This window comes from Littorina saxatilis, linkage group LG5 (assembly GCF_037325665.1).
Source record: "Littorina saxatilis isolate snail1 linkage group LG5, US_GU_Lsax_2.0, whole genome shotgun sequence".
In the NCBI taxonomy this organism is placed as follows: domain Eukaryota; kingdom Metazoa; phylum Mollusca; class Gastropoda; order Littorinimorpha; family Littorinidae; genus Littorina; species Littorina saxatilis.
The window spans coordinates 45,305,525-45,333,431 of record NC_090249.1 but is presented as its reverse complement, the minus strand read 5'-3'; the positions used below and the strand labels follow the sequence as shown (position 1 = coordinate 45,333,431).

Sequence of the window (27,907 nt, the reverse complement as noted above, 5' to 3'; positions counted from 1 at the left end):
CACGGCATCACTGCAGAGCGCCTAGAACTGTACCCACGGAATATGCGCGATTTAAGCGTCATTGATTGATTGATTGATTTTGTTATACGGCGAATGTCCAGTTCCCACCACCACGTCTGTGGTATGTTTTTATACTGTTTGATTGAATAGACTGACGTGCATTCTCTCGCAAATGTGCGCGCGTGTGTGTTTGTCTGTGCCTCAGACTTATTAATCAAAGATGATGTTGCACATTGCAGATCTATGCGACAGGAGCAAGTGGACAAGACAGCTACATTTGTCTGAGCGAAGATCCAACGGTAAGCTCTTTTAGCCGAAGACAGCGAGCCTGGGTGCATGCATGCAAGCTTCTATCATGTTCGTGTGAGTGCTGCAGGGCTATTAGACGCCTTTTCATTATTCTTGATTTGGAGATCCATGCAGGGTATTAGAAAGTGCAGAATATACACGTTTGAACAAATACGATGTGTGTTTGCTCTGAAAAAAAGAAAAAACGCAACAAACAAACATTGTATTTGTTTAAAGTATCACAAATATTTATTACCTGTATCTGCATGTTTTGATAATGATGAAGGGTAAATTACTTTGACGTGTGCTTTTTTTTTTAACCACACTGATAACGAATGATAGAAACACAGACACACTTAATAACATATCCACAAAAACTGTAACAATAAATGTAAGCTGAACAATGCCTGCAACACATTTCAGGCCTCAGAAGTAAGTAATTATGAGATTCAGACAGAGAGAGAAAGCCCAACACGAAACCAGTTGTGACATTTTTTATTTCATTATGTAATATTAAAAACACGACAACAACGTATTTCCTGTACTTAGTTTCGTGCAATTATGGATTGCAAAGTATGTCTAATTGAGTGGCATAAAGAGGCACAGTTGCATGAAAAACCAACTCGGATCTTGACTAGGATCAGGATTTTACATGGACACAACCTAGAATTTAACATCCTGGGGGGAGGGGGGTACTGCGCCTTTCACATCAAGATGTAAAGATCTATTTTAAATAATACTTATTAGAAGGGAACAAAATCAAACAAACTACAACAATCGTTCTGAGGGGAGAGAATTACCTCTTCCGAAGAAATTACCTCCCTTGCTTTTCTTGTCGTGACTTATGTAGAGTAAAGTGAATAGAAAGTGAATCAGTCAGTAACAAAAAAACCCACAACATTTCTTAAGATCAATGAGGAGTCTTGAAGTATTTGTCAATGTTAATCTTGTATGCATAACAAACAATATATTACGGATTGATAATTAAAGAAAATCGTCTCTTCTACAGGGTTGACCCCCCTAAAAAGGACACCCACAACCATACAAATTACTTCTGCATCTGTTGAACCAATTATTTTATATATGGTATTCATTATCTTCAGTTTATGTTCTGCCTTTCCAGTAAGTGGCAATTTTGTAAATTGAATGGTCTGACTTTTGTGCAATTTTAATTTTTTTCTCCAAATTCGGGGGTCGACTAAACAGAACGAGTTTTGACATTGAGCGGTAGCCATTTTTACCTAATTTAAACCCTTCAGGCTTTTACCTTTTTGATTATTTTGAATGTCTGAGTATGTAAAAACATCCCCTTCAACCCCCAGGCTATCGATGACCTGAAGAAAGCATGCAGTTACAGCTAGGTTCAGGGCAATCCTCAGACACGAAAGCGTTGGTGTCATTGGTAATGCAAAAGTTAGATAATTTTAACCTACAAATTTGCCACTTTGTGAACTGCACATGCATAAAATCAAGTTTAAGTATGCTGAATATGAAGTTATCCAGTCAATTGGTGTAGAAGTTATAGCATTTCTGTCAGTTAACAGTATTTAAAATCTCTAAAGTAAAATCTGACATATTCGAAAGTTTTGCATAAACACCCAGACAATTTTTACGATATTCTCCTAAGCTTCTCCACTTCTCAGCCCTGTCTTGGAAATGAATTCGAATAAGGCAGTCAAAATAACTTAGTTTGGAGCACCCATCAATCAGAATAAGCATTAACTTTTGACACAGGAAATATCTTCTACCGAAAGCTCTCCTGGTTTTATTCTACATTTTTCCTGCATAATGGTAACAAATTTAATGATAAATCTAAACAACGAAGTGACTGTGGTAAGATGAACAAAGTTAAAAAACAAAGGATTACTGTAAATGGTTTACGAATCGAAATCTAAACAAGTTTTAATGATAAGTAAAATGATAAAAAAAAATAAAATAAAAAAAAGCTAACGTCCTCGCATTTGTCCAGAATTATTCCATGTTTAACATGGGAACAGAGGTATAATTGGTCTAAAGAATTTATCTGTATGCAATGCCCGCTATAGGTGAAAGACTTTTGTGGAAGCCATGGAAGAATGCATCGCTGTTGTGCTGGTTCAGCTTGAGGTCCTGTCCTAGCGAATATCCTGCACACACAAAAACACGACTTTTTAAGCCACTTATGTTGCATTCCGTGACATAGCTTTGTTAAAACCGTGTGCCTGATAATAATGACAGATTTTGTTGATATACAATTTTTTTTAAGACACCCCATATAATATTGTTTGACAATCTCTTTCAACATAGTTTACGAATCACCAATGTGTATACAAACGCAAATAACCCACAGGTCAATAAATTACTTTCCAGAGAGAGAGAGAGAGAGAGAGAGAGAGAGAGAGAGAGAGAGAGAGAGAGAGAGAGAGAGAGAGAGAGAGAGAGAGAGAGAGAGAGAGAGAGAGAGAGAGAGAGAGAGAGAGAGAGAGAGAGAGAGAGAGAGATCAAAACTAGAAAATGTGTGCTATATAAAACAAGGATAATCACTGTCAAATCTTTGCTTGTACCTGCATGGTGTTTACTGCGCTATATACACAACCTGTTTTATTTCATTTATTTTTTTTTGTTTTTTTTGGGGGGGGATGTTTTGTGATGAGGGTTTTTTCAAAGCCTTTACTGCTTTAGTCATTGAATCCACCCGACTTCGATTTATTGTTCAGTGATGGGTAATTGTGTGACCAACTATGTAAGTTAGTGATTGTTCTGGCTTCATACAATGACATTGCATTAATTTTATAAGTGTATGTGTGTGTGTTTCAGGCAAAAGCTGATATTACAGTCCTAGTTGTATGCAGTACCTCTGCTTCTTCGTTCAGGAATCAAAGTATACAATCTAAACCGATTATTTTGTTCAATAATGTTCAGCTTACCATCCCGAAGAAGGCAGTAACGTGCCGAGATATTGATTATAGATATTAACGTACCTAACCTGGTTACTGGTGTGTTTTCTTTTTATTTCAATAATGTAAATGTGTGACACCTTGCAGGGTACTTGATGTTCAGAGCAATTTTTCTGGCAAAAGACCTTTTATGGATCAAAGAAAACTTTTGTCGTGGTGCACAAGTCAATCAATTTGGTTGATAAATAATTTGTGCTGCATTTTCCCTGGTTCCAAAACGTAGTATGTATTACCACATGTCCTTACCTGTCATTGGCATCACATGATTCTCTGCAAGCAGTCTTTTGTGGAAATACTATTTCCACAAAAGACTATTATACGTCATTTAACACTTGCACTTATAGTAGGGCTGATGGGGTCTATGTCGACCAAAAGAGTGGTATTCTCTGTAGGTCGAGTTCCTGTAGGTGGATTCCCTGTATACCTAAGACTTTAAAATTGGCAATCTAGTATACAGGGAATCCCACAGGGTGCAGTTTTTCAATAAAACTTGCAAACCATACTCGAATTTCTAAGAAATATCAAAAAAAAGATCGACAAACATCAAATTCTAACGATGTCGCTAAGCATCACGTGACTTTCATTGATATTAGCAAAACGCTACAGGAACTACACCCTGTGGTATTCCCTGTATACAAGATTGTCAATTTTAAAGTCTTAGGTATACAGAGAATCCACCTACAGGAACTCGACCTACAGTGAATCCCATTCTTTTGGTCGACATAGACCCCATCAGCTATAGTAGGTGGCTGTGGAACGGTAGACATACAACGAACAACAAAAGACAAAGTTAGTGTGGAGAACACTCATTTTTTGACTCACATGCGAAGCAAAAGTGAGTCTATGTACTCACCCGAGTCGTCCGTCCGTCCGTCCGGACGTCCGGACGTCCGGAAAACTTTAACGTTGGATATTTCTTGGACACTATTCAGTCTATCAGTACCAAATTTGGCAAGATGGTGTATGATGACAAGGGCCCAAAAAACATACATAGCATCTTGACCTTGCTTCAAGGTCAAGGTCGCAGGGGCCATAAATGTTGCCTAAAAAACAGCTATTTTTCACATTTTTCCCATTTTCTCTGAAGTTTTTGAGATTCAATACCTCACCTATATATGATATATAGGGCAAAGTAAGCCCCATCTTTTGATACCAGTTTGGTTTACCTTGCTTCAAGGTCAAGGTCACAGGAGCTCTTCAAAGTTGAATTGTATACATATTTTGAAGTGACCTTGACCCTGAACTATGGAAGATAACTGTTTCAAACTTAAAAATTATGTGGGGCACATGTTATGCTTTCATCATGAGACACATTTGGTCACATATGATCAAGGTCAAGGTCACTTTGACCCTTATGAAAAGTGACCAAAATAAGGTAGTGAACCACTAAAAGTGACCATATCTCATGGTAGAAAGAGCCAATAAGCACCATTGTACTTCCTATGTCTTGAATTAACAGCTTTGTGTTGCATGACCTTGGATGACCTTGACCTTGGGTCAAGGTCACATGTATTTTGGTAGGAAAAATGTGTAAAGCATGTGAGTCGTATGGGCTTTGCCCTTCTTGTCTTAACATACGCTAAGTTTCTTTGAGAATGCTCCAAGTGAAAATCAGGGGTTCCTAGGCCTGATATCACAATTAAACAGCTTCTTCTCAGAATCAGGAGGGGAAAAAACGAGATGTCGTGAAAAGAACAGACTGCAGCAGCAGCAACAACAACATTGCTAAATCGTCGCTTTAACAAAATTTCATGTTTAGTATCGCAGACAAAGCACGGCTACTGATCCGACCAAAGCCACACTTCATGCACGATGGGCACATTGTTATGGCCAGCTTGTTAACGTGAGCATTGTGTATGTTTTACATAGAATTGAATGTGTTTGTCGTTGTTTCTGTCATCTATCCTAGTCGTTTGATTTAGAATAAAGCAAACTTATTACAATGACGATTTTCTTCGGTTTTTGATGAAGGATTGGCATCAAGACTTTTCCTATTTTCCAACTCTGCCACCATACACTGGCCGTTCAGGTCTGCATGTCGACCACATGGTGTGTGATAAGATTTTTCGGACATATTCACAATGCTTACATGACCACCAAATGGAAAATCAGTTTGTATTTGTTATGTTTTTGTGTAAGCACAATCTTCATACAAGTAAACAGAAACAGTTTTGTTGCAAACAGAGCCTTCATAAGAAAAAATGCTTCTAAGTCAAAATACATACCCCCTTGTTCGTATTGCGTAAAATATACCCATAAATTCTGGACATCATATTTTTATTTTTTTTCACAACAATGAAACCAAACTTTGGCATATGTTTTAGCAATATATTCACAATAAAACCTATGAGTTTGAAGGCTGCATCTTGTTTTGTTTATTTTTGAGAATTTGTTTGCAAACCCATGCAAATGGCCAGTTTCTGGGGAGAGACTGGGGAGATAATGGCCAGTATAGAAAGAGTTAATAAGTAAACTAATGTCAGAAGTAGGTATTTACCTTGTTTGCCTTCGCGTTCTTGATAGCCCGCTGCAGCATTTGTATCACTTCCCTTGACATTCAAAACGCCAATGTATTTCTGAAAGGAAAATAAAGATATATATTGACCGAAACATCACACAAGTGGTATATCATGCTAGGTTTTGTTTACAGTGCCTGTTCTACGACCACATCTGATTGTAATTTAAATAAAGAAAAACTGTATCCATTTATTACTTCTCTATTTGTGTGTGTTTGTGTGTGTGCAGGGGCGGATCACATCATTTTTAAGGGGGAGATTCCAAATTTCTTTTAGGGACAATTTGACGACGCGAAGCGTTTAGTTGAAGACGCGAAGCGTTCAACCTCCTTGGGGGGGGGGGGGGGGGGGGGGGGGTCCGACAAATGTTGATAAAAACAAGGAAAATGGATCAATCCGAGCCAAGAAACATCCCCTAATACACCTTCCAAAAAAGTAAATATATTAAGAAGAAAAATTTGAATCACAACAAGGACAACTGATAGATCTGGCGCAACCTGAGCAAACTAATTAGCCAACTTCTTTCCAAAATCGTCACTTAGAATACAAAGGCCGGATCCGCCCAGTGTGTGTGTGTGACCGATGACCTTCTCTAAATTCTTATCGTTGCGTTTGCATGGTAATAAAGTTTTGATACTGGATATGCCCATGAAAAAATATCATTTCTTGTTCATGTCATTGTGTGTGTGTGGCCAGGACCGTGACTTCTGCTTGCCTCGACGTCTTCAGAAAAGACACAAAATGCCAGCAGGCGTATGTTCTTGGAGCACTCAGTATGCCGTCATCTGCAAACAAATAAATACAAATTATTCAATTGTGTAAATAAAGAACAATCATTTTAATATTACAACAAAAAAATTCATATAACTGTAGTCTTCACCAGAGACATCCACTACACTATCTTTAAATAAAACTGCCGTAAAAAATTGAAATACTATAAAACTTACCCCCACTCAGATCTATTTGGGATTATTCAAGTTTCAACCATGAAACGATGCCGGTTTGGACAGATCTGCTAGTTTGCCGCTGAAACTGAAATCAAAGGCGATCTTCAGAACTATTTCTAATCTTGTATTTGTGATTAATATAAAATACTGATCTTTCCAATAGAAGCTGATGTGTATACACATGACCAGGACAAGGTATTTTGTTACAGGGCATTTACGCAGACGTCGCAGTTCAAAATATCGTTTTAGATCTGATTTTGTACAGCAGCCTGTGTGATTCAGAATCGTCTGCCCTTTTTCGGTTTAACATTTTATGGACGATTCCTATGAGACTGCTCAATCATAACTGATGACAAATTCAGAAACAGATGATGGTTTCAAGTAGGCTACAGTAATGATTCGTTAAAAATGTCAAGCCACTCGTCGATCATTCACACTCAAAGAACCCAAGCCAAATCTGCTCTGGTTCCGAGCAGCTTTTTCCAACTGAGACCCTAATTGTTACGCATCTGCCGCGAAAAGATAGACCACAAACAAGCGGCACTGTACCATGCTTTCGTTTATGTTGCTAAACAGATTAAATGTGCATTGTAAATGTGCTTACAGCAAAGAAATGCATCCTTACTTACCACAAAAATACTGGTACCACATTCATCGCACTTGTGTCTTCTTACCAAAACCAATCGATATGTTTGTTTACGATGTATTGGTAATTACTAACCGTTAACTATTTTTCAAAAATCTGAAATGACTTTTAAGAATCAAAGAAAGATTCGCTAAAACGGTTGACTTCAGAAAATAAGCAATATTTTTCTGAACCATGAAATAAAAATCGAAAACTCCGTTTGATCTTTTATTTTGGTAGATTGATGACAACAGCCGGAACTGAAAGTACCAGAACCAAAAATTAAGGGCATTAATCAGGTAAACTAAGAAGATTGTCGTTCCTGGCGCGCACTTCACATGTCCGTCAAACAGTGTCCGAGTGAGAGAAAAATTTTTTTTTTTCGCAGTTCGACAGTATATGAGGCCCTTCTTCATATCAAAGTGTAAAGGTTGCTGAACGACGTTTTTCCTTTTTGCTTGTTTAGTTACACTTTAAGAACCTAGAGTGCTGGGCAGAACAATGGGGCATGAGATTCAACGCGCAGAAATGCTACATCTTATCCACCAAACCCAAATCCCAGTACTTCTACACACTGGACAATACCATCCTTAAACACGTCAGCCAGAGTACCTATCTCGGCATCCAAATATCCTCCGACCTGAAATGGTCACCCCACATCTGCAACATCTGCAACAAGGCAGGGTCCGTCCTCGGATTCCTACGAAGAAACCTGCACAACTGCCCGCAAGAGTGCAGACGCATGGCGTACGTCACTCTTGTCCGATCGACCCTTGAGTATGGGGCAGTTGTGTGGGACCCTTATCTAAAACAGGACATCGACAAAATCGAGAAGGTACAGCACAAGGCAGCCAGATTCATCTGCAAAGACTACAGATCCAGAGAACCTGGCTGCATCACAGCAATGCTACAGCGACTAAACCTACCCACACTTGCAGATCGGCGCAAACAACTCCGCCTGACAATGCTATATAAAATAACGGGAGGACAAGTACCAGCTATACCCCCAGAAAGTTTCCTCACCCCCGCAGATAAGACCAAGCGGAAAATTATATCAACAAAGTTTTACGGGTGCACATCAGAAAACCCCGTTGAGAAGCGAGTCTACAACAACTCGAGACCCTTCAAAATTCCGGATAGCCGATCTGAACCGTATAGAAACTCTTTTTTTGTCAGGACGCCGACTGAATGGAACCGCCTACAAGACTCCGTGGTACATTCAGCAACTGCCAACACATTTACATCAGGTGTTGGCAGGGCCCCACCACCATAGGCGCACCGCCAGGTGTTTTTATCCTGCTTTTAAACACTGCCCAAATTCCAGCAGTTGACACCACCAACCTGGAAGGGCATGCATGTATAGAAAGTTTTTAAACTCCGTCACGCTGCGCTCTCTCGCCCATTGCGACGACAGCCATTATTGGCTACTGCAATGTACTACATCCAGATCCAGATCCAGATCCAGTCAGTCTCGGCACGGACTGCTTTACACTGTAAAACACCTGTACGTTACGGCCACCTCGGCATTACGGACGCGGACACGTATTTTGGGTCCATAATAAGTCATATACCTGCTAAATACGGACATCCACAGCAAGCTGGGAAGTTCGATCGACGAAGAAGACGATAAATCGATCAGTTGATATTATTGGTGAGTGTTTTAAGTCGACGCATTTGATTGGCTGCTAGAGTTCCAAGGCAGCCAATCCAACGCGTGGAACGTGTTCGGCGGAACGGAAGTGAAAGTGTATGAGTGAATGTATCTTCTCTTCGAAAGAGTGATTCGTGTTTAACAAGATGGCAGCAAGAAATTCAAATTCAAGAAAAGGAAGAAATGCGCTGACTTTAGAACAAAGGATAAATGTTGTCAAACAACTGGAAAGTGGGAAATCATGCCGAACGATTGCACAAGAGCTTGGGTGTGGGAGAACGCAGATTTCGAAAATCAGCGTCGATCGGGAAAAAATAATGAAGTTGTGGGAATCGGGAGACGGACGTGCTGACCAGAAATGGGTTTCGAAGAAGACAACCGAATACGAAGAGCTAAATGACGCCGTGTTCGAGTGGTTTTCAACCAAACGTGCGAATCACATTGCCATCAATGGTCCACTGATTCAGGTAAGATTACATTCGCCAAGCAGGGGAAGCCAATCAGACAACGCTGGACAAATTCTTTCAAAAGCTGATGAGTGCAGAATGAAGTGAATGTGAATGAAATCCAGTAACTTTTTAACAATTTAAATTTATACAGTTGATATGATAAAAAGCTTTTAAACTTGTTTTACAACAGTCAATATTAAATGTTTCTCTATTTAATTTAAACAGCTTCTGTTTTTTCTTATAAATGTACATGTACATGTGCAGTACTCTCTCTCTCTCTCTCAACTTGACTGTCGCGTTTACTTGCACCTGTCTAATAAGGACACCTGCAGAATAAGGACACTTTTGTCTGGTCCCAAGGGTGTCCTTATTTGACAGGTTTTACTGTAAGTGGCACTATGTACTGACCAAACTGTACAGCAGTTTCCTACCACAACAAGGGAGGTAACAAATGAGGGCAATCAGTCTTCAAAGCACACAATTGGTGGGAGATGGGAACACACACAGAAATACAACACAGGCACACGACAAACACACAACTAGGACAAGCATAAACAACACACACAACACAGGGGCATAGTTGTGTTACAAGCATCAGCATTGCAACAGAAACTAGGTCAATAGTACCACATCAAATACAGTTCTGGCAGCTAGGCTATGTATTTGACCTACATTCAATATACATCCAAAGTTTGCAAGGACTGACTCATTTCTATCAACCTGAACTGAGAACAACTCAAATCCTAGCCTGAGACAAGAAGAATAAGCTGGCACCCATGTATGTCCACAATGTAAGCTGTGTGAATGTTGCGTATCGTTTTGTTTTATTGATATTCCCATCCTCTTCTTCTTCCAGGGCGAGGGCACCTCCAATCTCTTCTCTGTGTGTGGGCCAGTGGGAGCCTGCTGTCATCAAGCACCAGTGCCTTGAAGTCCTGGAGCATAAACAGAAAACCACCCATCACTAAAGACGCTTGATTCAGATTCAAACTTCAAATAATAAACATGAACCAAATGCAAGAAAAAGTGTGAAAATAAAAAGTAAAAGAATAGTATTTGTAATCTATTCATCTATGTAATGGGGTGCAGGTGTGAGTAAAAGGTGTGTGTGTGTGGTGGTGGGGGGGGATTTACTTGTAGGCATAGGCTTTCCAGATTGTTGGCATTTAGACACACTGACCAGTGGCACTGTGTAAAAATGTGTTCCAGTACTACCGATGAGCAAAAGTGCCAGTTACACATCTCTAGGTACTTGGAATGAATGCCCAGTTTACCCATGCATTGAACAGTAAAACCTCCCCCCCCCTCCCCCCCCTGCCTTTTTTCTAAACATTTGTCTTTTAAGACATTACTTTCTCAGATTTCTGTTTATAACCTCCATTCTAACACATATTGCTTTTTACATTTAGTCAAGTTTTGATCTTTAATTGAGTTTGTAATATCTTAAAAGAAGGGCTCCACTGTATCTCTAATTTTTTTCTCCACAAGTCGTATTGAAGCAGCAGTAGTCAAGTGCTAAACCGCATAAAGGCCTGTTTGGTATACTATTCGATTCTGATGTTTCAAGCAGAACTGCTGTGTGACATGTGGTTGGAAAATGTGTCTCAGGGATTGTCTTGATTTTTAAACAATTGAACAGGAAGGCAGACATGAATTTGAACTGCAAGGCATACACAATTCTAAAACCTAAACATCATAATTATGACTTCCTACATTTTTAGCATGATCATGGAATCTGCTCGCCAATGTGTCATATATTATAAAGATCAGTATGGAGGCAGAAATAATCAATCTGAAAAATATCCTTCATTTACAAAGAGCAAATGGGTGTAGTTTAAACAGTAAACAAGAATTCATATTTTAGAATACAGTGGAACCCTCTTTTACGACCCCCCAAAATCTGAGAAAATAAGGTCTTAAAAAGCAAGAAGTCTTACAATGAAGGTACATTTGCAGAGGTTATGACCTAAACATCTGAAACGCAAGGTCTTAAAATAGGGGAGATCTTGAATTGTAAAGGTTTTTAAAAGAGGGGTTTCATGGTACAGCACCCCAATTGTGGGGACTGTTCATTTGTATTTCTCTTTATGAGACACTAAAAGGTTGTGTGTAGTGACATTTAACTGCACAAAATATCTCGACAAAATCTGGATGCTAAGCTGAATTTTAATTATTTGTCATTATCTTCTGAAAATAGGAAATAAATATATGTTACACATTCACTAGAATAGCAAAAAACAATAGGCACCAGTAATATAATTTGCGACTGAGACCTGCAAACCTCACTTTTTGTCATTATTTAATATACCCTGCAACAAAGTCATCCACCTAACAAATCTTGCAGAATAAAAAGGTACTTACTGGAATTATTGAGTTTAGAGGAGGGTTGGACTTGGAGGGCGGTGTTGTTTTTTGGATCAGCCTTCTTCCCCAGCAAACCAATTTCAGTTTGAGAGGACTTAGACCAGTCCTTTCCTCTTCATCTGCCCACACATAGAGACTGCTAATTCCTCTCCCTATCCTGCATTCGCACCTTTTCTCTTGCAGGGGCAGCTCTGTTGTTGTTTTGAACATGAAACTTCCATAGCCTGGAAATAAATCATCATCAACTTCAAGAAAAGCTCACTTGAGTTTGACATATATACTCCCCTGCATGCGCACACACACACACGCGCACACGCACACACACAGTGATCATGCATACACAAGTCTGAGAACACACAAACACACAGGCACACACACACACACACACACACACACACACACACACACACATAACAAATGCACAAGACAATGATTTCCTCGACACTGTTCAGTGGGATAAGCATGTCTTGTCTTTTGGGTTACTATTCTGAGAATAAACACGATTTTCAGAGCTCTCTCATGTTCGGTGAAATACTGCTTCGAACTCCGTCTTGCACGCAAAGCGCACGTTTACTGTTCCAAGTGATCGATCAGTGACATGAATGGAAGTTTTAACAATGCATATGTTCTGCGCGAACTTAGAATCCGGTTTCATTCTAGAATGGACCGGGTCCAGGTTGGAATTCTAACCCTGCGCAAGTACAGGGGTGCCATGCTGTAAAATGTGACTGTGAGGACTATGGGTGATGTGAACTGTGATGTGAGGACTATGGGTGATGTGAACTGTGACTGCGGAAGGACAATGAGTGCTGTGAACTGTGACTTGGAGGACTATGGGTGATGTTTAGTAGGTGTGAGCGATGGTAGAGTAGAGGACGTGTGATTGGCGGGGGGGGGGGGGTAAGAGTGGAATGTTGACGTCTGTTTACTTTGTATGATGGGGGGGGGGGGGGTTATGTTGTAATGTAATGTATGATGATGTACTATGTGTTGATTGCGCATGTATGGTGGGGTGGGGGGGTATGATGTAATTTAATGTACGATGATATATTTGGTGTTTGATAGTGTATGATTGTTTGTTAGTTGTAGATTATAGTACGATGTTTGATGTTGTAATGTTTGTGCGTGTGTTATAATGCAATATGTTATGATGTAATGTGTGATGATGTATTCGGTGTTTGATAGTGGATGTATGCTTGTTAGTTGTAGATTTAGTACGATGTTTGAGGCTGTAATGTTTGTGCGGGTGTCATATGTAGCCGTACGAGGGTTCCAGTGTGTGAGTTGTGCATGGCCGGGCGCTAGAGTGCTGCATGAATAAGTGCATGTGGAGTTGTATGGCTGGGTGAATTGTGGGTTGCGTACGTCCGAGGGGCACATGTAGCCTGTGTGTCTGAAGTAGTGGGTATGTGTGCGTAAGGGTGTGTTGATATTGAACTTCAGTTGTTGCTTTGTAAATGTCTATGTATCAGTGTATTATGTCTTGCCACACACATGCCAAATTTCCTTGTATTGATGAGGACAATAAAATTTCTTGTATCTTGTATCTTGTATCTTGTATCTTGTAGAATGAAACCCTTGTTGCTGGTCCATTCTAGAATCGGCCGTGCGCAAGGTTGGAATTTGGGTCCAAGTTGGAATAGTCATTTCAGTTAGAGGCTATCACACAGCCAAAGCCACAAATGTGGATTTTCTGTTTGTTTTTGTTTTTTGTGTGTTTGGTTGGGTTTTTTTCGGTTTTTTTACACTTTACTCAAAGACATCGTGAATTGGGATTGTGATGTTCTGAAAGTGATTACGATTTTGAGAGACTGGCACTCAGCACTGATCGCTACGAACGGAAATTTCCGGACTGACAGTGTTTTGCCGATCTCGCTTGTAACTTTTAATCTTATTCATATACATGAAGAGTTTGAAACGTGGGCATATCACAGTTTGGAAGGTAGGGATTCTGATAGATTAAATAAAAACTGTCAAACTTTTAGGCATGGAATTCCCCTTTGAGAGTATTTGTTGTGGTAGTACTACTACTATGAATTGCTTTCAATGTTTTCCCATAATATTATAAAACCAGACAAAAGTTGTTGTTGATTTCTGTTTTTGTTAATGTCAACTTTTTTTTAAACCTGTGACAACAGCTCTATAACTCACTCTGTCCTTCTGTTGGTCTGTCTGTCGGTTAGTCGGTCTGACCGTCTGTCTGTCTGTCTGTCTGTCAAAACAATTGTCAAAAAACCGGACATTTCCGAGAGGGAGACAGCGCTGACATTGCAAGCGGCCGCAACCGGCTCTCATCACAAAAACAACTGCCCTGCAAACATTACCGCCCTGGTAGTCCCCCTTGCTATGGTCTGCCTTTGTTTATTGCGTACTCAGGAGTGTCAACTTTCTTGACATGACATGACATCGCAAGATCGCCAAAGGATTTTTTTCAGGGGTAGACAAATCAGCCCCATTTTATCAAAGGGAAGGTGCAGGTGGAGATAATTCAAGGGAAGACAACTCTGTCTTACCTACAAACATTACGGCCCCCTTTATTCACTCTCGCGATGCTTCACGCATGTCAACTTTCCTCACATGACGTGGTTTCATTCTAGAATGGCACCCCTGTACTTGCGCAGGGTTAGAATTCCAACCTGGACCCGGTCCATTCTAGAATGAAACCGGATTCTAACTTCGCGCAGAACACATATACGTAAGGGAGTAAAAGTGCAACTTCAGAGACATAATATATATTTGAAAGGATCACCAACAGGCAACAAACATGTCCAAGATAATCGGACTATGTACTACCACAGTACCAGTACTGAATGATCTCTATCAAGGCGAATGATTCGGAGTGCACCAGAGCTATTTGACTCGCATGATCGATTCAGGCTTTGCAGTCCTGCTCAGAGCAACTTGTAAACAGATACTGACTGTCTCATTGAAAGCATTATTTTCTGTCAGATAACGTTTACTATGTAACACTCACCTTGTCAGACTAAAATAATCGCCGAGAGACGCCATTTTGATTGTTGTCACAAATTGGACAAAGGGAAATCACCCAACCATTACAAGAGTGCTCTTTCCTTGGATTCTTTTGCGACAGTCAATTAGCTATCAAAACTGTTGAATTTGCAAAGTAAAGTTATTCCTCGTGGATGGTAGCATTATTTGTAACATAGAATCTTATGGTGAAGCTTTGAAAGCGATCTGAAGGCCTTTTCCCGGCGGACACTATCCCTTTAAATATTAAGTCCACTGTATTAGTAAACGGTCAGCCTAGCCCCTGGTTTAATGTAGGAAGAGGATGTTGACAGGGCGATCCCATATCTCCTTATTTGTTTATTTTGTGTGCCGAAGTATGTTCACTTATGATTGAGGAAAAAAAATATATTAAGGGAATTGTTATGTTATCGGTGAAACATAACTTAAGTTGTCACAATTCGTCGACGATACTGAATTATTTTAAAGAGGAGATGTGGAGACGTTTGAGGAAACAATGTATATATTAAACGACTTTGGAAATTATTCTTCTTCTTCGTTCATGGGCTTAGACTCCCACGTTCACTCATGTTTTTAGCACGAGTGGATTTGTACATGTATGATCGTGTTTACCCTACCATTTCGGCAGCATACGCCGATTTCGGGGGAGGTATACTGGGTATTTTCGTGTTTCTATGACCCACTGAACTCTCCAAAGAAATATTAGCAGAACCACTTTTTTTTAATGATAACATAAAGATTGGGAAAAAGTCTTGTTTTTTCAGAATTGGTTTGATAACAACATTTATATCATTAGTCAGTTAGTTAATGACGATGGAAGTTTTTATACCTATAACAAGTTTTGTGAAAAGTATCAAATCAGAACGAATTTTCTTAGTTATTTAGGATGTGTGGGAGCAATTAAAAAATATATAAAAACGTTTGATATTGTTTTGGAGAATAATAGTATGATTGATGGTATTAAATCCATGTCAGTCATTCATTCCCAAATGAAGGAGCAAAATTGTATTATGAAAAAGGATTACAGGATGGAAAGTGTCCAAATTGTTGCACAACATGGGAAGGTAAATTAGAAGGCTATGTTGATTGGAAACTATGATTTTAGTATGTAACAAAAATTTCTGAAGTGAAACTTAAATGGTTTCAAATCTGAGTAGTGCATGGAAATTGGGCAACAAATGTGATATTAAAACAAATGGGTGTAGTTGAGGACGTGATGTGTCATTTATGCTGAGATGAGAGGAATAGTATTCAACATTGTTTGTGGTAAATATGTCATTTGTACTATAGTTAAACTTATCTTTTATTTCTTCTTGTTTGTTACCCATCAATGGGCGAGGGCCGGATGAAAAAAAGCATGTATACATTGCTTATTCTGTCACCCTCGTAAAATAAATTTCAATTCAATTCAATTCAATTCAATTCTCTCCCTCTTTCTTTTCTGACTTTCACCAATGTTACAGTCATCTATACGTTATCACAAGCATGTTTCTTACAGGTGAGACTTGCTCGCAGAGCTAGGAGGCGAGAGTGTATATGAAATAGTTTGAATGTTCTCAATGATAGCATATCTGGCTGAGTTTTATATATAGTTAAGGAATCACTGTGGCAATCCAATTTTTGCTCCCATGGGGTCGCCTTCACGCGGCGGGAGTGTTTTTACCAAGCTACCCCACCCCTTTACTTCTCTTCTTTTGTCTTATTTCTGCCTTACCAGTCCTTTCACCTATATTTCCTTCCAAGAAAACTCTCCCTACTATTCCCTGCAGTTTTCCAATTCTTTTCTTGTTGTCTTATTTCTACCTGACTGGATCCATCACCTTTATTTCACTTACCAAAAGTCTTCTTTTCCACATCCTTATTTCTCTGCACCCCGCATGTCGTAAGAGGCGACTAACGGATTATGTTCCTCCTTTTACCCTTGTTAAGTGGTTCTTGTATAGAATATAGTCAATGTTTGTAAAGATTTTAGTCAAGCAGTATGTAAGAAATGTTTAGTCCTTTGTACTGGAAACTTGCATTCTCCCAGTGAGGTCATATATTGTACTACGTTGCAAGCCCCTGGAGCAATTTTTTGATTAGTGCTTTTGTGAACAAGAAACACTTAACAAGTGGCTCTATCCCATCTCCCCCCTTTCCCCTATCCCATCTCCCCCCTTTCCCCCGTCGCGATATAACCTTCGTGGTTGAAAACGACGTTAAACACCAAATAAAGAAAGAAAGAAAGATCCAATTTTTAAGCAAACTGATCGAAATTTTAGTAAAATGTTATTTTACTCAAGTCTCGACTAAGGGATTGCATTTCAACACAGAATTTTAAAAATTAATCATTACTTTGTGGACTGTATTGAGTTCCTTTTCATCTCCTGAATCCAAAGACCGGCACGGTTGGCCTAGTGGTAAGGCGTCCGCCCCGTGATCGGGAGGTCGTGGGTTCGAACCCCGGCCGGGTCATACCTAAGACTTTAAAATTGGCAATCTAGTGGCTGCTCCGCCTGGCGTCTGGCATTATGGGGTTAGTGCTAGGACTGGTTGGTCCGGTGTCAGAATAATGTGACTGGGTGAGACATGAAGCCTGTGCTGCGACTTCTGTCTTGTGTGTGGCGCACGTTAAATGTCAAAGCAGCACCGCCCTGATATGGCCCTTCGTGGTCGGCTGGGCGTTAAGCAAACAAACAAACAAACAAACAAATCCTGAATCCAAAAATATATTTTGTGTATTGAAAACAAGCTAGCTCAGAAATGAAGAAAATTTGTTATGCAAATTACGATATATATATATACATAAATACAGGCACATACGTTGACAGGCAGACAGACAGACAGACAGACAGGAAGATAGCCGGCAGACACAGGCACACTGAAACAGAAGTTCAGGCACATACCAAGACACGTTGACAGACAGACAGACAGATGCATGAAGACAGGCTGCAGACACACTGAAACACAAAGACAGTAGGCCTTTACACTGAAACAGACACTCGGGCTTATAATAGGTAGTAAACAAAAAACAGACTAAAAAACGTATATATAACGAAAACATGCTTTAACATCTTTGTTTCATTGGTATTTATTTTGACAAGAAACAATGCAATATGGGGCAAAAGTGTTCCGGCTTGGCTTGACCATCAATTCGTCAGCATGAACGATTAACGTTCGTCCGTTGACAGCAAACCAAGTATCATCAGACACATGAGGTTGTTCTGAAGATAAAAAGAAACAAGAACGCTGAAGCGTGATTAACCATTCAGTCAAGCACGGAAGCCAGACAAACCAGACGGTGAAGCGTGATTAACCATTCAGTCAAGCACGGAAGCCAGACAAACCAGACGGTGAAGCGTGATTAACCATTCAGTCAAGCACGGAAGCCAGACAAACCAGACGGTGAAGCGTGATTAACCATTCAGTCAAGCACGGAAGCCAGACAAACCAGACGGTGAAGCGTGATTAACCATTCAGTCAAGCACGGAAGCCAGACAAACCAGACGGTGAAGCGTGATTAACCATTCAGTCAAGCACGGAAGCCAGACAAACCAGCGGTGAAGCGATGCCAGTCGAGCACTGACAAACGTCCGACTGATTCGCTCTCACCACACAACACACACACACACACACACACACACACACACATACACACACACACACACACACACACACACATACATAACATACACTGACACACACACCCAGACGCACGCACGCACACACACACACACACACACACACACACACACTAAACAACGTAGCCTACATTCGCAGCTATCGTGTTTTAAGCGTAGCCATAGGGTCGGATATTTAGACAAGACAAGAATAATGTTGAGGAGTTAACTACATGTGAAACTATTGTAAAAGTTCATAGTCTGGACTGTTTTGAAACTGTAGCGTGTACAATGAGTGTACGCGGCTGCAGTCTCTCTGCTCCGGTAGAATACACGCAGTTCGCTGCGTTACCGCTTTCACTTTTAAAAACCAAATAAAAGGAAAATGGGGAAACAAATCCTCTCTTCTTATGGAAATTTAAATCCCTTTGAATGAGAATTCGTACAGTTGATGGCTGCACATCATGTATAACTACGCTTTCGTGTTATCGCGGCCATGATATAATTATGTGCTGCACGTTATCGCTACAAAGCTGAAAGCGAAAGTAGCCTAGGTAGTTTACAAAGTCCGTTGGGTAGCTGGATGGGGTTTCTGCCCGATTAGTAAATATGCATGTTGAGTCATATGTAAGCATTGTTTTAAAATGTTTATCATCAGTCTGCCATGTCGAAAATGAGAGATGAGCGTATCTTCAGGAAGTTTGAAATAAAAAAAGTTCTAGTAAAATCATTCGCATTTATAGGACGTAACCGTGCGCGCGCGTAGGGGAAGTGCTCCTAATATGGACCACTTTTTGTTTCATGCTGATAACTAGCTTGTTTTCTTGCGAAGAAGTTTCATTTTGTGTTTGGTAGTCCTTCTCTCTTAGGTTAACCGTAAGGCCTAATCAGAGTGAAATAGCTTTGATAGACATTCAGCAAAAATTAAATACAGAAAAAATCACAAAAGGTCCATATTAGGAGCCTGGGCGCCTAATATGGACCAGTGAAGCGGCCTTCACGAATCACTGTAAAAAGCCCCCTATATTTCAAAATAACATGATACAACTTGGTGTACAAGTCAGCCTAATTAAAATATGCTCTAGATTTATCTGTTTTGGGTTGATGAGAGCATTATTTGAAGCACACCAGAAAACTAAAGAAGCTTATGAAAAACAGAGTGAAAATAAGTGAAATTATCAACTTCCACGAAAAGAAGACTTTTTGTTGCATTTTGTTTAAATCTCAAGGGCTAGTTATGTTATTTCCAGCAAGCTTTTGAATGAAAAAAAAGCCTTTAGCTTTTATTTTATTCGATTAGTTGAAGGTGGTCCATATTAGGGGACTCGCATATACTTTGAGATTTTGCTATTTTTTTTCATCTCTCTGTAGAAACTCGGGGTCAACACTGCTAAAATGTAACAAATACGGTTTTAGCTGTCATATATAGCAATTTTTGTGTGATAAAAGCTTTGGCAGTGAACAGAAACGAGTCCGTTTTAGGCGGCAAATTTAGAGGGAACGCTGCCAAAAGTGAAAACAAGTCGCGTAAGGCGAAAATACAACATTTAGTCAAGTAGCTGTCGAACTCACAGAATGAAACTGAACGCAACTGATGCAACGCAGCAAGACCGTATACTCGTAGCATCGTCAGTCCACCGCTCACGGCAAAGGCAGTGAAATTGACAAGAAGAGCGGGGTAGTAGTTGCGCTGAGAAGGATAGCACGCTTTTCTGTACCTCTCTTCGTTTTAACTTTCTGAGCGTGTTTTTAATCCATTTTTTCATTTTTTTGATAAATGTCTTTGATGACGTCATATCCGGCTTTTTGTGAAAGTTGAGGCGGCACTGTCACGCCCTCATTTTTCAACCAAATTGGTTGAAATTTTGGTCAAGTAATCTTCGAAGAAGCCCGGACTTCGGTATTGTATTTCAGCTTGGTGGCTTAAAAATTAATTGATGACTTTGGTCATTAAAAATCTGAAAATTGTAAAAAAAAATATTTTTTTTATAAAACGATCCATATTTACGTTCATCTTAATCTCCATCATTTGCTGATTCCAAAAACATATAAATATGTTATATTTGGATTAAAACCAAGCTCTGAAAATTAAAAATATAAAAATTATTATTAAAATTAAATTGTCGAAATCAATTTAAAAACACTTTCATCTTATTCCTTGTCGGTTCCTGATTCCAAAAACATATAGATATGATATGTTTGGATTAAAAACACGCTCAGAAAGTTAAAACGAAGAGAGGTACAGAAAAGCGTGCTATCCTTCTCAGCGCAACTACTACCCCGCTCTTCTTGTTAATTTCACTGCCTTTGCCATGAGCGGTAGACTGACGATGCTACGAGTATACGGTCTTGCTGACAAACTGCATTGCGTTCAGTTTCATTCTGTGAGTTCGACAGCTACTTGACTAAGTGTTGTATTTTCGCCTTACGCGACTTGTTTATATCTATTTTCAGACATGGCAGATGATGAACACTTTAAAACAGTGCTTGAATATAACTCAACATGCAAATTATTCCGAGTACGATCACATTTTAGCTCTTTTGATGCCATTTTTAACATTGGGGTAATGGTACGTTTTGCAGATCGGTGCAGAAATCTCACGATTAATTGTTTTCATTTTTTTACATTTGACTGAATGTTTTAACATTGAGGGGGGATCGAGATGAGGGTTTCCTCCGAAAACGGCGTATGGCTGCCTAAATGGCGGGGTAAAAAACGGTCATACACGTAAAATTCCACTCGTGCAAAAAAACACGAGTGTACGTGGGAGTTTCAGCCCACGGACGCAGAAGAAGAAGAAGAGATGAGGGTCATGGTGTGTGTGTGTGTGTGTGTGTGTGTGTGTGTGTGTGTGTGTGTGTGTGTGTGTCTGTGTGTGTGTGTGTACATCGATTCAGAGAAAACTACAGGGCCGATTTTCATGAAACTTTACATGAGAGTTCCTCAGTATAATATCCCCTTTTTGCATTTAGTCAAATTTTGACTAAATGGTTTAACATAGACGGGGAATCGAAACGAGGGTCGTGGTGTATGTGTGTGCGTGTGTGCGTGTAGAGCGATTCAGACCAAACTACTGGACCGATCTTTATGAAATTTGACATGCGAGTTCCTGGGAATGATATCCCCGAACGGTTTTTTTCCTTTTTTTGATAAATATCTTTGATGACGTCATATCCGGCTTTTTGTAAAAGTTGAGGCGGCACTGTCACGCCCTCATTTTTCAATCAAATTGATTGAAATTTTGGCCAAGCAATCTTCGACAAAGGCCGGACTTCGGTATTGCATTTCAGCTTGGTGGCTTAAAAATTAATTGATGACTTTGGTCATTAAAAATCTGAAAATTGTAATTTTTTTTCTTTTTCTTAAACGATCCAAATTTACGTTCATCTTATTCTCCATCATTTGCTGATTCCAAAACATATAAATATGTTATATTTGGATTAAAAACAAGCTCTGAAACATAAATATATTAAAATTATGATCAAAATTAAATTTTCGAAATCAATTTAAAAACACTTTCATTTTATTCCTTGTCGGTTCCTGATTCCAAAAACATATAGATATGATATGTTTGGATTAAAAACACGCTCAGAAAGTTAAAACAAACAGAGGTACAGAAAAGCGTGCCATCCTTCTGAGCGCAACTGCTACCCCGCTCTTCTTGTCAATGAGCGCTTTTGCTGCTAGCCCTGCTTACCTCCCCTGGCGCGAGCGCGACAGGACACGGGTGAACAATCGCTTCTTTGCGATGTGTAAATCAGTACTTTTCTATTTTATTCTGCAGCTTAGGTAACTGCGCATAGTCTTTATTGTTTTTTAAATTTGTGGTGTCGAGGTATGTCCGAATCATATGCTACCCATCTTTTACACATGGCGCAGTTACCCAAGCTGCAGAAATTAAATAGAAAAGTACCGATTTACACATCGCAAAGAAGAGATTTTTCACCCGTGTCCTGTCGCGCTCGCGCCAGGGAGGTAAGACGCTTCTCTCCCTTGGGCCAAGGGAGGTGACCAATGCTAGCAGCAAAACCGCTCATTTCACTGTCTTTGCCGTGAGCGGGTGACTGACGATGCTACGAGTATACGGTCTTGCTGCGTTGCATTGCGTTCAGTTTCATTCTGTGAGTTCGACAGCTACTTGACTAAATGTTGTATTTTCGCCTTACGCGACTTGTTACACCCCCGGTATAGGGGTGTGTATAGGTTTCACTCGATGTGTTTGTTTGTTTGTTTGTTTGTTTGTTTGTTTGTGTGTTTGTGTGTTTGTGTTCGCATATAGATCTCAAGAATGAACGGATTGATCGTCACCAAACTTGGTGAACAGGTTCTATACATTCCTGAGACGGTCCTTACAAAAATTGGGACCAGTCAAACACACGGTTAGGGAGTTATTGCTGGATTAAGATTCTACAAGGATTTATACAGAAACATATTCATGGTCAAAGGGAAATAACCTTCTCAGTTGGTGGCAGTGAGAATGGGTGCAGTGAGAATGGTTATTTCCCTTTGACCAACGGGGGTGTTTTTCCTATCGGAGGAATGTCTTGTTTATAAATGTTTTTGGTGACATCCTATCCGGCTTTTTGTGAAAGTTGAGGCAGCACTGTCACGCTCTCATTTTTCAACTAAATTGGTTGACATTTTGGTCAAGTAATCTTCGACGAAGCCCGGACTTTGGTATTGCATTTCAGCTTGGAAGCTTACAAATTGATTGCGTTGTATTCCTCATCTTCTCCTGAATTCACAAATATATGGATATGTCATGTTTACTCTAAACATATGCTTAAAATGAAAGGAAATAGGTTCAGTAAGTACTACGGACGCGTGCTTCGCGGAGGCGAACGTGACCCGTCTCGATCTTCAGTATGGTTAGCCGATACTACTATCTGAAAGTAGTCTCGGCGATGATTGGTTTGTGGTGTTCATCTTGACGAAATGTCTTTATATCGCTTCACGCGACTTGTTGGCTCACGAAGTGTAGCCTATGCGATCGTAACTTTGTCTGTCTGTGCGTTTGTGCGTGTGTGTGTGCGTGTGTGTGTGTGTTTGTGCGTGTGTATGTCTGTGGTAGAAACTTTAACATTTCCGAGTCTATGTGTGAGTGGTTATCCAAGACTATGGATAAAGCTCGCATAAGATTACGTCACGGTCAAAAGTGTTTGACGTCAATTAATGCATCATGACGGCATTCCTCCCTGTAGTCTTTCTCTCTCGCGTGGTGTGTGTGGTCTCGGTCATTGTTATTTTGAGCGGGCCGAGACTATTTGGCAGTCGTGTCCCTGAAAGTAGGCTACATGCAGACAGACAGATCTAGATCTAGTGTCTCTCTTTCTTGCACAGTGTCACCTAAGCTTACTGTGTGTGTGGGTGTGTATGTGTGACGGAGTGATTGAGTTTGTGTTACTGTTTGTCTATTTCTTACGTGAGCCTTGAAGGCTTCGCCTCTTGTTTTTCCTTGTGATTGTGGGGATCCTGCTCGGCATTGTGTAATTTTTGGGTTGAAATCCAATGGAAGCTTCAGGAAATATCTTCATGCGAATTGAGAAATTTATCTAATTTCAGCCTAAGAAAACGTGACGTAATGACGTTATTTCCAGCCATATCGGAAAGGCACGTTACAATAATTCAAATAGAAACACATCATTACAACACGCGTAAACCAGGGATTTAATATCACTTCCAAAATACGTCTTGTGGTTGTAACTGATCGGGCAGAAACCCCATTCAACTACTCAACCCTCATTTATCAGAATCTTGACATATCATTTTTAAACAATTGTAGCATAAAATGTGTCCGATTGATTTCTTACATTTTTGTCATACTTGTTTCATCACACTCTGAAAATATCACACACAAATTTATTTATTTTTGGACAATCGGTGTCCGACCTCTTTAAATAGATTGAAAGGAAGGGTAGGGGGGGGGGGGGAGGTGGGAGAGAGTTTACTTTGGTCGTCTGTGTTCTTTGTCATAGGTGTCGTTGATCCACATGCTGTAGCGGAAAGATTTGCATTTTGATGATCCGTTGTACTGTGTTGTCACGTGCTCAAGTTTCCAGCCCGGCCCAGCCCCAGACATATCAGAATGTATTCTGATGCTGGATACCTGTTTGGCAAAACACACATGAGAGAAGGACTTCTTTTTCAAGAAAGTAACAGAAAGGACGAGAGAGAGAGAGAGAGAGAGAGAGAGAGAGAGAGAGAGAGAGAGAGAGAGAGAGAGAGAGAGAGAGAGAGAGAGAGAGAGAATTGAATTGAATTGAACTTTATTTAACAAGGATTAAGATTTAAGGCTACGCCTTTTCTTACAATCTGTCCTTGGGACGCATAGACACACAATTATATAATTAAAAAAATAAAAGTTAAAAAGTTAACCAACAAAAAGAGGTCGGAAAACTTCAGCACGTGATAATAAAGATGATGATGATGATGATGACGATGTTGATGATGATAATGATGAAGATGAGGCATGAAGAGCATACATATGTGGTTATTCATAAAATCAAATGCATACTATGCAGGTAATTATAAATACAAGCTGGTAGCAATCGAACATGTAGCAATAGTACAACAAAAATATGTTCAGAACATACAATGCAGAGAGAGAGAGAGAGAGCATTCTGATAATCATCGGTCCACGCTCTCGCTTATAAATGAGACCCGAGGGGAAGGAACTCATTTTACCTGAGTTCAAGATGAGAGAGAGAGAGATGGAGAAAGAGAGAGGCGGGAAGAAAAAGATGATGATGGTGATGAAGAAGAAACAAATCGGAAATAATTCAGAATATTCCCAATACAGTGGACAAGAAGTACAATACAATCATACCTATGTGTGGACCCATTTTCATTTCCTCCACAAATGCTTTCTGTTATGTTTTTTCTTCTTCTTTGTTTTAAGAAAAAAACGTTTTCGCAAGCTTGGGCAGTTGTGGGGATGTAGGAAAGTGCTTACGGTATTGTACGGGCCAGCGCCCACGTCCTGAGTGTTGAAGTTGAAACAGTCAAAGTCACCTGGCGTGAAAGTATTCCCTGGGTTGTCGAGTTCTTGCCAAGTGGAATGGCACTTACTTCCGCCAAGCGAGATGGTGATCACGGAGTCGGTACCATGGTCACCGAGCTCACCCCAAAATCCAGAGCCCGTGTTCGTACAGACACGGGCAGGGACTGTGGAATGCACATCGAAATTCAATCACGCCGGGTTTAGAATGTAACAGATTCTGTGATCAGATTATATGTTATTAATTCTCGATGAACACCGATAACCTGCCGTCTAAATAGAAGGGAAAATGTATGTCAACAAAGGAAACGCTACGATGACAACCTCCAAGTTTCAAATGGAAGCCTGTCAATGTATGGAGAGAATACTACATGGCTTGCTGTGTGATACCAGATTAACACGAGTTGTTTTCTCGAATTTCAATATTTTAACAAGCAACGTCTTGCCGGACAGGTTCTTGTAAGATTTTGAGATAGGTTCATTATCTGTATCATAAGTGTTTGTCTGTCTGTTCAATTAAAAGAATGACTGGGTCGAAGGGCAGTCAGTGCAACGTTTTGTTTTGTCATAAATTAAACTTTCCAATAATCTACCGTTTCTGTGGGTTTTTTTATTCTGAATTTTGGAACGTTAGCCGTTTACCTGTTCTAGGGGTTTCAGGTATCACCGAGGTCTCGACGTTTTACTTTATTGTACGACCAAGGCCGGGTTTTATTTGAAACTAACTTAAAATTCTTGAAGCTATCTTAAAAAACAATTTAGTCGTCCAAAGAAATCAGACGTGTGTTTTTCTATGAAGTCAGAACCTTCAAATATCTGAGAAAATCGTGTCTTTAAAAAGGACTGTCGTTTGTTGTTACTTTTTGTTTCTTTCTGTCTGTCTTTCTTTCTATCTCTTTGTCTTACTTTCTATTTTTTTTTTCAAAGGCAAGTACTCTGAAACCAGAGAACTCTCATCTTTGTCAAACAAAAATGTAGATTCGAAGGTGAAACTAATGGATAGCCTTACACATTACAGAATGCTTTTAGTTTGTGTTTCTTATCATCTTTGTACATGACATTTTTCTTTCATTTGCAATCCTAAAAACTAGTGACGCGCTCTGATTTCCATGATAATCAGGAACTGTTTGGTTTCTTGATACAATTTCTAATGGATGCTGAATGAAAAAAGCGCGCTCTTCTTTGGTGCCTAGACAGCCATGCTGCTTGATAGACGCTCTTCTTTGGTGCCTATAGACAGCCATGCTGCTTGATAGACGCTCTTCTTTTTATTTATTTATTTATATATTTTTTTATCATTCATCCATCAACATTTATAATAGATATGTTTGGCAAGTAGGCTATACACAACACACAGCATTAGGACATAACAGACAGACGGACATATAACATACCGTTCTCCTACAAGTAAGGCCGGAGCTTAACATAGCATGCAGATTACAATACTTGACATTATGGACGTCCACTTTCTATTTTTCTGTCGTTCTTTCTTTGTTTGTTTGTTTCTTTCTTTTTCTCTTTTTTTCTTTTTATGTCTTTGTCTTTCTCTCTATCTTTCTTTCTTTCAGTCTGTCTTTCTTTATTTCATTTTTTCTATGTTTTTTCTGCCTGTCTCTCTCTCTCTCTCTCTCTCTCTCTCTCTCTCTCTCTCTCTCTCTCTCTCTATCTATATATATATATCTATTTATCTATTTATTTATCTATCTATCTCTCTATCTATCTATCTATCTATCCATCTATCTATCTGTTTACTATCTATCTATCTATGTATTTATCTATCTATCTATCTGTCTATTATTCTTTCTTTTCTTTTTTTCTTTCTTTCTTTCTTTCATTCTCTTTCTTTCTTCCGTTCTTTCTACGTACCATTACTGGGTCCAGAGCAGATTTTGTACGACCGTTTGGGTAGTTGATGATGCTGATTAGCACGCCATTCGCTCGCATTCGTCTCCATCGTCATCATCATCATCATCACCATCGTGATCGTCAGGGTCATTATCAGCGTTGTCGCTCTTACTTTCATCATCATCGTTTAGTATCGCCAACGGATAGTACAAGGTTGAGTACCGTAATTCTTTTCTTTTTGACTTTGCTTCTCCTCTTCTTCTGTTCTTCCGTTTTTGTTGAAAGTTGTTGGTTTTCGAAAAGAAATCGTCTGTTGAACTGAACGTGGCAAATGATATTCCTGGTTATATACATATTTATGGGCTACGTGTTGAGTTTTTTGTCCAGAAAACGCTCACGCACACACATGACGCGTAGGAAAACACGGACAGAGGGTCCGGCCAATTTTCGGCGACAAGATATTTCCTCTGTGTGTGTGTGTGTGTGTGTGTGTGTGTGTGTGTGTGTGTGTGTAAAGCCATTCTTGAAAAACTACTTAGCAGATCCTCATGAAATTTACATACAGCTTCTTTGAGATTAAGTCCCTGGAACTGTTCTTTCATTCATGTCTTGGACGACCTAATATTCGGTTTTTTACAAAGGTTGAGGCGACACTGTCACACCCTCATAATTATTTCAATCAATTGATTGAAATGTGTGTT

The 27,907-nt window shown here is 39.7% G+C and overlaps 1 protein-coding gene and 2 long non-coding RNA genes across 4 annotated transcripts in view; 1 reads left to right on the top strand and 2 right to left on the bottom strand.

Moving 5' to 3' along the window:
- LOC138967274 (G-protein coupled receptor 157-like) overlaps positions 1 to 27,907 on the top strand; it is a 68,021-nt gene that overhangs the window by 14,342 nt on the left and 25,772 nt on the right. The gene's annotated exons all lie outside the window — the stretch shown is intronic.
- On the bottom strand, positions 8,639 to 14,765 carry LOC138967287 (uncharacterized). The gene is made up of 3 exons (XR_011455900.1): positions 14,751 to 14,765; positions 11,774 to 12,000; positions 8,639 to 10,347 (listed from the first exon to the last, which is right to left on the bottom strand). It is a non-coding gene; the product is annotated as an uncharacterized lncRNA (long non-coding RNA).
- Positions 17,817 to 27,536, bottom strand: LOC138967251 (uncharacterized). Its single transcript, XR_011455886.1, has 4 exons — positions 27,228 to 27,536; positions 25,317 to 25,528; positions 24,313 to 24,470; positions 17,817 to 17,967 (listed from the first exon to the last, which is right to left on the bottom strand). It is a non-coding gene; the product is annotated as an uncharacterized lncRNA (long non-coding RNA).